Here is a 12,731-nt window from a genome sequence, read left to right on the forward strand (position 1 = left end):
ATTGTTATATAGAAGATTATATCCAATATGTTAATTATTGATACAAGACTGAGTATGTTTGATGCATGTCTGAGTATGTTTAATATATGTATGAGTTGTCTAGTTGAATTTATATAACTGTTTTGTTTATTTAGTGTTTGATATCGTGATATGCAGTCATTGTTGATGATTATATTATTTAACCCTCTGTTTAGTGTATGTGCTAGACTTTTGGGGTTCAGATTTTCAGGTTGTGTGTTTATCGATGTTCGAGTTATTGGTGAAGTTGTGCTCTGATTGTGACACAAGGAAGGGTTCATAGAGTATTTTATTATTGTCGATGCCTTACATGCAGACCAACACGTGAATCAGTTTGAACACATAGGGCTGGTTTGAGGTGTTGAACACCTCGGCTTGCCTCTGGTTCAGTGGATGACGACTTGTGTGTGCTCCTCTGGGCCAAAACACAAACCCCGACGTTGAATGCGTCAATGAATTTAAAATTTGCTCTGTGTGGACTGTGTTTTGACACATAATATAGAATGACTCTCAGCAACATATATCTAGGCTCTTGCATCGATGAAGAACGTAGTGAAATGCGATACTTGGTGTGAATTGCAGAATCATGTGAACCATCGAGTCTTTGACCGCAAGTTGCGCCCGATGCCATTAGGTTGAGGGAACGTCTATTTGGGCGTCACATATCAAAGCTTCTTGCCAATTTCCTATTGATTGGTATTGTGCAGGATGATGTTGGCCTCCCGTGAGCTCCATCGTCTCATGGTTGGTTGAAAATAGACACCTTCGTAGCGTGTGCCATGATAGATGGTGGATGTGTTACGCACGAGACCAAATAATCATGTAATGCTCTATTGAATTTAGCCTCTTTTACCCACATGCGTTTCTAAACACTCGTGATGAGACCTCAGGTCAGGCGGGGCTACCCACTGAATTTAAGCATATCAATAAGTGGAGAAAAAGAAACTAACAAGAATTCTCTTAGTAACAGCGAGCGAACCGGGATAAGCCCACCATGAGAATCGGTTTGAAGTAGAATATAATACCTTGAATCAATATTTTACGATTCATTTTTACTTCGAGACTTAAAGTTATTTTATCTGCTACGTAGTTTTCGAAAAAGCATTCATAAATTAGAATAAATTGAATATTGGGTTTAGGGTGGTTACAACACGGATTATAGGTGATTGGCCGTCGTAGATTGCTTTGTGAATTGGCGGTTCCACGATGGTTGTGTACAGGTAGTGGTGTGTGTGACGTTTATTTCTTTCAGACTGTTCTTCACACACGTTATCCCTTCCTTTATTCAAGTTTTCTAATTTTTTTCTTTTTCTTATCTTGAAAGGTTGAAAAATAATGAAAATTTAGTATAAAAAAGAAAAATGAATTCTTAGTAAATTTTGTATAAGACATCTTTTCTAGTGCTAAAGGGGCAAACACCGTACATTCATGTACTTACAATTCATTTAATAATGATTCTAATTTTATGAAGGATTTTTTACAACTCGGAGATTAAAACTATTTAATTGACGTAACGAGATTAATGATATTTATAATATTTATTTTTAAAGCATAACGATATTTATATACCATAAAGTGATAAAACTATTACATGTAAAAGGAGAAAATATGTGTGAAATTGTCAAGTTTGTTATGATTTTCATTCTTTCTGCATTTCTTGTTTCAACAAACATAGATTGTAAGTCGGTTTTTGTCTTTTAAAATTTTCTTCTTAACTTATTACCGAATATAATGTCTCATTTCAGTTATATTATTTTCATCTCTTTTTTCAATACAGGGCGTAATAATAGATGTAACAGAGACGCTGAATGTCGAAATATGTATTGTCGCTGGGGTCTTGAACCAAGGTGTATCGTACACAAATGTAAATGTGTTTAATTAATGTTGGATTAGATTATATTCCCAAAAAAAGATTATGTTCCCACATACTTCAATTTCGCACAAGACATTTAAAATATCATGGACAATTTTAATGGGAGAGAATTTAGATCTGACACAAATAGAATCATCATCTGATCCAAACTAACAATCAATATTGTTTAATGTAATTAACGACCCAATTTTCATATTATTAGTGTTCGTGTGTTAAACTATTTTAATTAAGTTAATAACTTGAGTCATTTATCGAGTATTTTAGTTATTAAGCGAGTAGTGAGAGTTAACGTGTTATTGGGCCAAGCCATTGCGCTTGAGGCCCAATGGGCCTTGTGTGGGAGTGTGGGGCGCCCATATGGCCAAGAGGGAGAGAGAAATTCATTATTTCTCTTTTGTTCTTGAAGATAGAGAGAAGGAAGAGAGCTTGAGAGCTAGGGCAAGAGGAAAGCAAGGGATTCGAGATCGATCGTCGTGTTTTCTTTGAATCCAGGTATGAGAGTAGGTTCCATAATCGTGGGTGACTCGAGGAAGGGGAGAACTTCCTCCACCCCATTTTCGTTTTAGCTTGGAATGGATTTTCTTGATGGAAATCGTTCCTAAGGTTCTTAACATGTTTAACATGCTTTTAACATGATGAATGAACGAATTTAATGGTTAAAAACGAGTTTTATGAAAGATTAAACTCAAGAACTTTGTGTTCTTGAGAGTTTTGAAGAAAAAGTGATCAATCCTTACTTTTTCGATGTTTATGATATAGATCTAAGAAATGAACTGTTCTTTTGTGTTTATCCATGTTTGTTATGCTTGAAAACAAACTCTTTTGGGATTTATAACATGAAAAATGATATTTTTGGGTGATTGGAGTGGAAAAACGCAGGTTTTGAACTTTCCTGTCAGGAGGCGCTCGCTAGGCCTTCGCCCAGCGAACGTGTGGCGAACAGCTCGCCACGAGTAGGTGATCCACTGGTGTGGTTCGCTGAGAAATAATGAATTTCTCTCTCCCTCTTGGCCATATGGGTGCCCCACACTCCCACACAAGGCCCATTGGGCCTCAAGCCCAATGGCTTGGCCCAATAACGCGTTAACTCTCACTACTTGCTTAATAACTAAAGTACTCGATAAATGACTCAAGTTATTAACTTAATTAAAATGCAACGTTAATAAAATATTTTAACACACGAACACTAATAATATGAAAATTGGCCTTGCCTTTAAATTGATGGTGATGCCAACTTCCCACCAACCATCATGCTTCCACGCAAGATTTCACCACTCCACTTCGAACCTCGGAGTCTACCTCTCCGCACTCCCGAAAAAATTGCTTGCCTCCAATTACCCTAGGATTTTTAGGACAATCAACAAGCTACACCGTACCCTTTTCAAACCCCGGATTGTAGCTTTTCGTACTCTTGAAGATATGCTTGCCTCCAACCAACCTTGGAAATTTTAGGTAGTTTCACAAGCTGCAACCTCAAACTCTCCTTGTGTCAAACTAGCTCCAGCAGTCAACAAGTTACCAAGCCTGATCACCGTTGCTTCCACACAAGATATCCATAGTCATACCACTTTGGTGTACCTCTCCCTCAAACCAATATTCCTCCACCAAAGCCTCAACCCGGTATATCCGCTATGTCTTCCACCTTGTAACTGAGTATTATTATCACCGCCTCTCCAGGCTGATGTTGAGTATTCTTACCACCGCCTCTCCAGGTCGATGTTGAGTATTATTCCACCGCCTCTCCAGGATGATGTCGAGTATTATTATCATCACCTCTCCAGGATGATGTTGAGTATTCTTACCACCGCCTCTCCAGGCTGATGTCGAGTATTACTATCACTGCCTCTCCAGACTGATGTCGAGTATTATTACCGCCGCCTCTCCAGGCTAATCGATCTTCTATGGTTCCCAATTTGTGACTATGAGTGCTCCCACACATTCATAGCCTTCCTCCTCAACCTCGGTTGGATTAAGATTGCCATCATCTTCACCGTCCACAACCTAAAGTCATTACTCCCGGTGAACGTCTCAATTTCCCACTTAGAACCCATGGTACCTTAATGCGTTTGATCCATTGTCTCACGGTGGGCGCCAATTGTTGTGAATTCGATTAAAATCACACCAATAACCTTGATGTGTGGAGCAAATACGATTAAAGCAACCAAATTAAGTGAACGACAATAATAATCACAAAACAATGATAAACGTCGATAAATAAAGAACACAATAGAATTGTTTACCCAGTTCAGTCAAAATGACCTAATATGGGGGAGAGAGCAACTCTCCGTTCCACTATCAATGAAAAGTTTGATTACAAAGATTCAATACAAGAGTTGCAAGAATTTAGAGTTTTCTTAAATTCTACCCTTTTCCCGAATCTCTCCCCGTGACCAAGAGATTCAATCAATAAGTATTTACAAGGTGATGAATCAATCCCCAACCCTAGAGTATGCCCAAGAGAAGTTCTCTAATAAACCCTAGTCTTTTGTTGGCTTTAGAAACCCTAAAATCACCTTAAAAGAGTCAGAAAACGCACTGCCTATAAATAGGCTTGCGTAGGCAGCGACTCGCGCAGGAGGCAGCAGCTAAAGCTCCACTTGTGTATCACAGCCGCGCCTCGCGCAGAATACCCTGCGCCTCGCGCAGGAGGCAACAGCTCAACCTATTTTTTCCTGATCATAATTTCAAGGCAATTCCAACATATATATTTTTCTATCTTGTTTACTAAGTTACTAAATTTCATGACTTTTCCTAATATTGTGTTTCCATTCTCCGCAAGAGTTAACCAAATTCATGCATAGTAACTTGTATGGAGAAAACTGCCTTACTTTATGCGTTTTTTCTACTCTAATATAAGAGTTTTTAGCGTTCCACACGGCACTTGTACGATAGTTTAAACTTTAGTGGTACCCAAGAATATGAGGCACTTAGAGAGGTTGTCTATCAATTATACGGCTACAATTTGTTGCGAAACATATAGAGTTTGAGAGGTAAATGAAAAAAAATACTATATACCTATGCCTCTATACATATGCCTCTTTATATATAGATCAAATTATCATTTTGAAGGAGAAAAATACGAGTAGCATTTTGTTACCATAAGGATTTATCATTCTAAAATAAAGCAAGAAAATTAATTTGATTAATTGAGGCAATAAATCCTTTTAAAATGATTTGACCAAAACACAATAATTAAATAATTAATGGTAATAATCTTAATCTTAATACTATACATTTGAGGCTTATTTTATAAGTCCTCATTTAATTGTCACGTACACATGGCACTTCCCACAAAGAATATATGCAATTGCAATTATTTTGTTTATTAAAAAAGGAAAGAATTAAAAACTTTTTTTTTGTGAGGTCATTTTTAGAATGCTTGAATCATGATTAGTCAATCACAAATTTTTCTTTACGTAATTCTTGATACTATCTTTTATAAATTTATTTTCTACTATTTCCTTTTTCAATTTTTTTTTATTTCCTTTTTCAATTTAAATAATAGAGAAAATAATTAAAAACAAATTCTAAAAATTGTAGTTAGTTTATATATTTTATATAAATAAAATATTTGTAAAATTATTTTTATAATAGTAATAATAATTCACGAAATTATTTAAAAGTTAATAAAGTTTTCAAAGTTTATTTTAGTAAAGTTTGTGTGTTAAATATTAAATTTCCTACAAAAAGTCATAAGATGACATTGACTGAAAAAAGAATCAATATATTTGTTATTAATCCGTTTAATTGCATATTATGGATAAAATTACTTATATACCCCTTTTTTTCCTATATAAATAGTATTTGGTTGAACATTCAAATCACACATTTTCCATCTCTTTTCTCTTTAGTTATTTTCTTTGTATTATTTTCAATTTATCTTATTTTCATCTTAATCTTAATCTATACTCATCATTCATTTCAATTTTTGCAGATGTGGAACTCAAAAGAAGAATATAAATGATATGTGAACTCTAAAGAAATTGGACCAGATACATTTTGATCATAATGTATGAGTTTTAAGTGATGTTTAATCTACCTCACAAGTATTTTGAGTGTAAATTAATTTTAAAGATGTAATGTATATTTTTTATTTTATAGAAAAGGTGTAATATATTGTTAATACTATTTCACAGCTTAAGAAATGGTGTTGCTTTGATTGAAAGATTATGTTATTGCTTTAATATAATTTACTTTTTCAATACTAACTTTCATCCATTTATTTTGATTTTCTTAAGAGTCTTTCTTATACATATAATATATCATAACGAATTTATAGAAAGGTGTTTTCAATGAAAATGTGTTGTATATATATATATAGTATTGCTATTTAGTAAGAAATATTTATACAAGAAAGAGAAGAATCCACAAAATTAGGGAATTTGATCAATCAAAAATTGGCTAACCATACATGGGAGAGAGAGTGATTATAAATTGACCAATCAAATATTGCCACATAAAATTCTTCTCTTTCTTGCATAAAAAAATTCTTGCTAAATAGCATTTTCCATATATATATATATATAATAAATTATAAAATATTTTATATTTTTTTGGTTACATATAAAATATTTTATATGAATTCTCATACAGGATGTAACAATGTTAATTTTTTTTAATGAATTCAAATAAATAAACAAATTTGTTTATAAATATATTTAACTTCAAGTATAAATAATGGTACCTCACTAATTTATAAAATAAATAAATTATAAAATATTTTCTTCGAATTTTTGTGTAGTGCGTAACAAACTAATTTTTTTTAATAAAATTAAATAAATAAACGAATTTATTTATAAAAATATAAAAGATTAAATATTTTCTTTGTTATTTTTTATAATTGAATGAATTTTTATGAGATTCATTGTTTTTATTTAAAAGATTAAATATTTTTTTTTTATATTTTTTGTTGATTTTCTTTGTTTTTATTTTTGTCATACATAAATAACATTAAATTGATTCCATTTTTAAGAAATTTTTGGCTCCTTTTTTTTTGGTCAAGATTTTTTGGCTTCCTTTAATAGATTGAATATTAAATTGAAAGATATAATATTAATAATTAATAAAATCAGATTTTCAGATAAACATTAATAATTAACATTTAATTGATTAAGATTTTTTTTTTGGTTGATAGACGAAATGACAAAGTCATTGAAAACTCACACACACACACACAAAGTGGAGTGACCGGGGTTCGAACCCCGGTCCAGACGTCCGACACTAGCAATTTCGACATTTCTGCCAGTTGAGCTAGGATTTGTGGACAATTGATTAAGATTTTATGAGAGTATTTTCTTTTTTTGAGAAAATTGTGTATATTAATCTATAGCTACATACATGCTATATATTTTAGGACAATTTTAAGTCTCAATTAATGATCATGTACACATGACTTTCACTAAAAAGACAAATATAATATTTCATTTAAGTTGCATATTTAAAAAGGAAATAATTCAAATTCAAATCATTATTATTACAAATTCAAATAATTTGAAAACTCGAATAAATTATTTTTACTTGCAGGATATCTTTTTTTTTAACAAAAAACAAGTTTAAGTTTTTATTTTAAACAAAAAATTATTATAAATTATATTAAGGAAATAAAATGAATGAATTTATATATGATCTATATTTATACTCATATTAATACGACACCCTTTTTTTAAAAAAAATTAAACAAAACATATATTTATACTCATATATTACTATGATGACTTATATTTTTTTTTATCCTATTTTTTTTAGTCATATATTAATGCAAGGCTTATTTTATTTTATTGTAATTTATATGAGACCGATACTTATAGTCATATCAAGGTCGGCCCTGCACAAGTGCAGTGTGAGCTACGCAGCCGGGCCTCCAATTTTTGGGGGCCTCAAAAAAAAATTACATGGTAATAGGTCTCTAACAAAATAAAGAGATTGATTTAAAAAAATAAAAAATAGTAGTAGATTTTAACATGAAGTTTTACTGCTGCTCTATTATGTTACAAAAAAGAGTTAATGACTTAGTATTGATAGCAATTGACAATGATTATCATTTGAAAAATATATAATATGAAGACTTGATCAACAATTTTGCTTAAAAAATTGCTAGAATTGAGGTTTTTTTTTAGGGATAATAGGTGTTTACCCCCTTGCAATTTGGACGAGTTTTGATTTACCCCTGTAATATTTATATAGATTTTTTTTTAATTTATACGGGGTCTCTATTTTTACTCATATATTAATACATTGAATTTTTTAATAATTTATGTGATGATCTACTTTTATTTTATTTGGAGGGTATTTATGTGTACAATTAAATAATATAAGCTATATTCGGGAAATTTCTTTAATTTATTTATGTTTCATGTTTATTTTACTATAGATATTATAAGACTAATTTAACTTTTTTGTTTGTTTGGAGGCTTTTTTTTAAAAAAAATTATACGGGTGGCTATAGTTTTACTCATTTTTGTTTGTAATTTATATGAGAGCATATATTATTTTTACTCATAGATTAATACATGACTTATATTTCTAACTCATTAATATATATATATATATATATATATATATATATATATATATATATATATATATATTAATATGATGACCTTTTCGTTGCTAATTTATACGGGGGGGTCTATTTTTATTCGGTTCAAACTTTCAAAACAAAATCTTCACTAAAAATGTCATGCATTTAAAATTGTGTTAGTTGCTTCTACTTATTGTGTAATATTTTTATGTTGATGTTGTCCTTCTAAATTATATACTTAAATAAAGTGAGTTTACCACGATTAATATTATTCACATTAGAGAAGTCAAATTTCAAGATCAATTCTAAAATATATTTGTTTTATATTCAATTATTAATTGTGTTTCTAATTTTATTATTCACGTTTTTATCCCGTGCAGGAATTCCCGTGGAGATTTTTCTATTTGCGGTTCCAAAGACGGGAATTTTTCTCTCGCGGGAATGGGGGAGAAAGTCCCCCTAATGGAGGTTTGGAGATGGGGACATGATTCTATCCCCCACCCTTTGAAGACTCCGCCTCATATTTGTTGCAACTTTTGTCTCAACCCATATTTTGTTTTTTCTAAGAATGGTGATTTTTGGCATCCTAAAAGGTGATTTATATTCTCCAACATTAAATCTAAAGATGAAATATCACATTTAAAATCAAAATTCACCGCTTCTGACAAAAAAATCGTCACTTTTAGGGCAAAAAATATGAGTTATGACCAAAATTGTAAAAAATGTGAAAATAGAGGGACCAAAAAGTTTAATTTTAAAATAAGGGAACCAAACGTGCAATTAAGGCTTTTTTTTTTTAATGTTGATGTGTCCCGTGTGAACTGTGGGGATCTATGGGGATGAAGATGCGAAAGAATATTCCCTAAAATGGGAATGTAGATGGGGATGATCGGATCTTTTTAGATGGTGGAGAAGGAAGTGATGATGTACTCTCCGCTCAATCTTTATCCTGTTGACATCCCTATACATGTAAAACACATGGCTATTTGATTATGATAAGTTTCCATTTATTATTTTTAACATAATTTTGCTAACACGTTTAATATGTAACATATATACAGGGTGATGTTTATAAAATATTAAAGACATGTCACTTTTATATTTGAGAAGGAAATAAAAGTGATTGCTAACTTTGTAGTCCGACCGGTTGAATCGGAAACTAGACCTATGTATGATATAAATTGGGCTGGAAACTACAAAACCAAACAACCAACCAAAAAATTGGAGGAAAATCAACGAAGCGGAAAAGGGAAAAATCGACGATTCGATTTATGTCTACTCTATTTTTATTTCTTTCCCTGAGTTATGTCTATGTCCCCATATTATTTTTTTTGGATACAAAAGGGGCTGAAAGCCATGTCCCCATTTTCTATTTTCCTTTTTTAATAAACTTTTAGTTTATGGAAAAAATTAATTATAAAATAAAATAATAATAAAATAAAATAATAATACGTAAATAACACAATATTTATTAAACCTATTAAAAAAAACATTCAGACAAATTTGTAGCCCGTGCTTGGCACGGGTGTTCATACTAGTATGTAATAAAGTGGACTTAGGTATCGTTTGACCTGACTTTTTTCCCTCTTATTTATAGCTTATGCAAACAACTTATGCAATTGTTATATACTATAATATTCTTTTTTTTTCCTGAAGCAATACTATAATATTCTGAAAATCAATACATATAAATAATAAATAATAAAACTAGTTGTTGAATATTTTAATAAAGTTACTAAAAGAAAAATATCAAGTTTACTTCTTGCCTCATAAGGATAACAAAATTTAATTATATATAAGAAAACTATTGGGATATTACAGCAAACATGTTAGTATTGAATGTATTAAGGCTGCAGTAGCAGAAGATCAGAAAAATTGGTTATGACATTTAAGATTTGATCATTTAAACTTTAAATACTTGAAGGAATAATTTGGACAGTGTCGTCACAGATGGTACGAATAAAAGGTTGTTTGCCTGTTTGGTGGCTGCCTTATAGACAAGACAATGTTTCCTCAACCAAGTTTCAGTCATACCGATTCATTAGAATGGGTGAAACAACGTGGGAAGTGGTGATGGTGGGGAAACATAAAACTTCACGCCGTTAAGCTATTTTAGGTGAGGTGGATGAAATAATACAGATGGCGTGTTCTTATTTGAGAACGGTAAAAACTTGATGTAAGACACCATATATATATATATATATATATATATATATATATATATATATATATATATATATATATATATATATATATATATATATATATATATATATAAGTTTTGTCCTTATTTAATATATGTAATTTACTTCTTGCCTCATAAGGATAACAAAATTTGATTCTATATAAAATTTTGCAACAATTATTTTTAGAGAGGAATGAACTTTATTTTATTTGATGTTTTTTTTTTATAATTATAATTGTTTTTTATAATTAAAATTATGTTTATAAAAAAAAAAGTGTATTTGCTTCACAAGGATAATTGTCATTTAAATATAACATGTATCTTATCAAGTCAATATATCAAGTGTACATTAAACACACAAGATAGGATAAAATAATCCTATCATTTTTCTTATCATGTATGCACCAAGCATGTCTTATCCAACTTTTTATCCTATCATATCTCTATCCTATCATGTGCACGAAACAGGCCATAATGATCACATCTTTAAGATATTCACGACTCTCATCGTTTATTGTTAATTCCACAACTATTTTTTTTTTTACAAGTTATCAATGAGGATCAAACATACGACCTCATGCATGTTATGATGTTAACCAACTCCTTCACCACTAGATATCTAGCTTAAGAAAAATCTAATTATTCTCGTTAGATGTCCAAAATTTCAACTCACACTTTTTTAAACCATTAAAAATTTGACACGTACTATATGCTTGTCAACTTGACAATACTTATGTTTTGACTTGACCAGAGTTTTCAGACTTACAAGTTTTGATGGATTTCCTATTTGTTAAAACAATATTGTAGTATTTGTTTTAGGGTAGTTTAAATGTTTTAAAAACAAATATTACTTTTTAGATTCATTAGATATATCAATTATACAATAAATTTATACAACAAATTTAAAAAGTGAAATTTTTTTATATATAGAACCGGTGGGAGTACAATATTTCTCCTTCCTTAACGTTTTTCTATTTTTTTTTAATACAAATTAGTGAAACTACCGACACAAAAATCATAAGTTCTATGTTATCCGAGCCAACTTGCGAATAGTTTAAAACTCAATTCAATTTTTGACTCATTTAACTTGATTTATGAACCAGATAAGTTGAACTTAAATTAAAAATTAACTTCATTAAATAAATAAATTGAACATAAATTATATATATTCTGAGTTTAACTCACAAGTCAACTCTAAATTTAACCATTATCATTTGTCACACATTCCACAAAAAGATTAGTCTATTGATTTTATGGCCCGCCAAAATTGAATAGTAAAATTGTTCAAGAAACAAACAATTTCCAACCTTTTCTGCTTTTAAAAGTCAAACACGGCAAAGAAACCAACGCAATTCTCAACCTTTTCTCTTTTGAAAGCCAAACACGCTGCATTGAAGACTCAAACCGATTTTATGTTGTAACTGCGTGCATAAATTTTTTAATCTCAATTGTTCGATTTAAATTAATGGTTAAGATGGTTTAATATTTATTATTGTATACCAAATGTTAGTTGGTTCAGTGGTGATTGCCGTTGAACTTGGTAGGGAGAACCGCGGTTCGATCCCCTGCAACTGCATTTGGGAGGGGACTGGAACCACTTGATTTCAGAACTCGCCCCGAACTTTGGACTACTAGGGCCTCCTTCCCCTAGGAACCAAAGGGTGAAAAAAAATTATTATTGTACAATTTGAATCATTCAGTCTTAGATTAACGACTGAGACCATTTACTTCGTATAAATTCTTTATTGCCTGTTTCACTTACGGCAAGGAAAGAGTTACCCTATGATGATGTGTCAAAGACATTTAAAATATCATGGACAATTTTAACGGCAAAGAATTTAGATCTAACACAAATAGAATCATCATCTGATACAAATTAACAAATCAATATTGTTTAAAATGTGTACTTCTAACCAAGACAATTGACTCAGGTGTTTAATGAGCCCCTTAGGACGGATCGTTCGAGAGAATCCGAATTCAATTTTTGGTTTGAACAATTTTTGATCCGTCTTTATTTCGCTCACGGATGAACTCTAAATAAAAATGTTCTCCTAAAAAACCAGACCGTTAATAAATAAAAAAATAAAAAAATTGTACTTCTAGAAGGTCCTTTATTGCAAGTAAATGTGTACTTC

General features: G+C 30.8%; 1 long non-coding RNA gene and 1 other non-coding gene across 2 annotated transcripts; both read left to right on the forward strand.

Annotated features, from left to right (window-relative positions):
- Positions 1 to 523: 523 nt before the first annotated feature.
- Positions 524 to 679, forward strand: LOC123887730. Its single transcript, XR_006801733.1, has one exon. It is a non-coding gene; the product is annotated as a 5.8S ribosomal RNA (ribosomal RNA).
- An 887-nt stretch (positions 680 to 1,566) lies between these two features.
- On the forward strand, positions 1,567 to 1,946 carry LOC123885017. Its single transcript, XR_006801048.1, has 2 exons — positions 1,567 to 1,696; positions 1,796 to 1,946. It is a non-coding gene; the product is annotated as an uncharacterized LOC123885017 (long non-coding RNA).
- Positions 1,947 to 12,731: the final 10,785 nt, after the last annotated feature.

Source organism: Trifolium pratense, linkage group LG5 (assembly GCF_020283565.1).
Source record: "Trifolium pratense cultivar HEN17-A07 linkage group LG5, ARS_RC_1.1, whole genome shotgun sequence".
Taxonomy (NCBI): domain Eukaryota; kingdom Viridiplantae; phylum Streptophyta; class Magnoliopsida; order Fabales; family Fabaceae; genus Trifolium; species Trifolium pratense.